General features: G+C 38.4%; 1 pseudogene; it reads left to right on the top strand.

Moving 5' to 3' along the window:
- The first annotated feature begins 216 nt into the window (after nucleotides 1–216).
- LOC147443623 (uncharacterized) lies at nucleotides 217–842 on the top strand (annotated as a pseudogene).
- The last annotated feature ends 1,738 nt before the right edge of the window (nucleotides 843–2,580 follow it).

A 2,580-nucleotide genomic window follows, 5' to 3' on the forward strand; every position in this document is an offset into this window, starting at 1 on the left:
ACTATTTTTTAGTGACTCCTATTATTCTCTTTTGTGGAGATGAGAAATGCATGTCACAAACTTTATGTAATTTGGAAGATTTGATGTAATGTCTCAATGCTTTACTTTGTGTCAATTATAATGAATATTGTTTTTTAATTTGACGAAAGTTGGTTATAAGTGAAGACATATAAGAAATTTGAAATATACTCTATGTTCCACTTTTCTGTCAAACATATGGAGCCTAGATACACAAGGCTACATAGGTGCCAATGTAATTATAAATGCAAGCTATGTCATAGATTTCTTGGGTATGAGCTTGTTAGTAGGAAGACATATTACGAGCATTTCCATCACGATCGCAATGGCGATCTTCATCCAAGCATAAATATTGGAAATTTTGAGCATCCCACCTCCAACTCTCGACCTACTACTGTAGTTGAGATTGCTCAAACATCATCACATCAAGAACCTAGAAAAAAATGGTGTTCATGCAAGGCATATTGCTATGGTAGGAGGTTGTAGCTCCATCGACCTATAAAATACATCAAGATCCTGAGGCTAGATATCGAGAAATAAACTCGATATCTGGCATTCAGAGTATACATGATTCACGGTGTCAAGAAACCATTGTACCTACAAGCACAAACAAACTTCAATCAAATTTGAATTGTCAAATCCTTGAATATAGTACTTTTGAAGCTATTGTAGACAAAATTCACGATCAAGGCTTTGAAGAGAATGATTCTGCTATCTTTCATAGCTATGAAGCTCCTGCAATTGTTCAAGGTGGTCAGGTTCTTGACGAGCATGAGAATGTAAGGACTCTTGACGATAAAGATCTACTAAACAACAAGCAATAAGAACAACAGGAGGAATATGCGGCCAATATAGTTGATAAGATTCAAAAAACAAAAGTTCAAATGCAAGCCCTATGGGATGAACATCAGGTCTCTATTGCTTTTCAAGATCAGATACTAAATTTTTCGTTTGGAAAAAGCACAAAGAATGATGTAGAGAGTTTGAGTTCTCTCTTGGTAAAGCTTCTAGATAGTTGGGAAGGAAACCTTGGTGCCATCAATGCCCCATCATTTTGTCTAGAGTTGAACACAATGTACAGAAGATAAATCTACGAAGGTCATCAAGCGTATCTTCTAGAGAATCATGAGTTAGGTGACGATTTTTTGGGAAGAGAGTCACCAAGGATGTCTACACAAGCATGGTTAGAGCAGGAGGAGACGTGTGATGCCGGTTTTCCCACAGGGATGAATATACTCTCTATGGTACGAGTTACCATATTGGTCCAGACTCAATCACTTGCTTGATCCAATGCACATATTCAAGAATGTGGGTCATCTATTGTGGGACCATCTGATCGGCAAGAAAGATACTTTGGGAGCCAGAGTTGACCTTAGAAATGTGGATCGTATGGAACAGTATTGGCCGCAAAAACCACGCGATGGATCGATAAAACTCCCTTAACCGCCATGGATTTTCACAGGAGTGCAAGAACGTAAAGTAAAAGAGACTAGCATAAAATGTGTCACGTATGTTTGAAGTGGAATACATCATAGTGAAAATTGTGTAAAAAATTCGTGTGTGGACTTTAATATCATTGCTAGAGGTGTTTTGTAGTTTATTTTACCGGTGGCCATTGAGGGATGTTTGTACTCTCAGGGTTGCGCGACCAAGGTAAGTTTTCAATGTACGACTAGCAACTTTCTAGATGTTTGTTGGTTGTAGTATAAGTCGTACACAACAACATGTTGTAAAGGTGGACATTTTAGGGTGGACCGGATCAACACAAAGAGTTTTACACAAGATTATAAAATCATGAAAAAATTTGAATAGTCTAGCCGACAACGGTCCTCTGATGCATATCTTGTGGTGGCGGAACTCACTTACTTTGGAACGCTACAAGAGATTTTGAGGATCAATTATAGAGTATTTTTTGTGGACTTGTCCGACCTGCAATGGTTTAAGATAAACATGGAGGGTCGCAACGCTATTGTGCGCAGAGGAGAGTCTGGTTTCCTTGAGGTGGATTCAACTAAAAAATGGACTGACCTAAGAGACACTTTCGTACTACTGGAGCATTGTGAACAATTAAGTCTGTAAATTTTTAACATCCAATTTTAAGAGTTATGTGCCAGGAAGCACTTATGTAAGTTATGTGGATCTGGCAGGTGATATTTCATCCTACTTAGTCTACATCAAACCCGTGGTACGTCATAGAGGTAGCCCCTCGTAGTGCATGGACGTATGAGGTCTACCATGTGCAAATCACAATGGCATGAATGGACGCCATTGGAGAGGATGCTCAGTCAAAATCCGCTAGGGTGGTATAAGACAAGCATCAAGCTGCTACTCTGTATGGTGCGCATGTAGAGAATCTACAAAATGAAACGTAGGACATCTGCCTAAACGGAGAGCTCTATATAGACATAAGGAGTTTTGTTGAGCTATGCGAGGATGAGAGAGAGACCTCTTAAATCCATAAATATTTTATTTGAACAATTTTGCTTTGTTTTATAATATACATTGTATTCACGTGGCTTTTTCTCCATTCTTGTCTATATGCTATAGTTGAGAAATTTGAAT

Source organism: Adiantum capillus-veneris, chromosome 13 (genome assembly GCF_014529385.1).
Source record: "Adiantum capillus-veneris isolate H3 chromosome 13, ASM1452938v2, whole genome shotgun sequence".
Lineage (NCBI taxonomy): Eukaryota > Viridiplantae > Streptophyta > Polypodiopsida > Polypodiales > Pteridaceae > Adiantum > Adiantum capillus-veneris.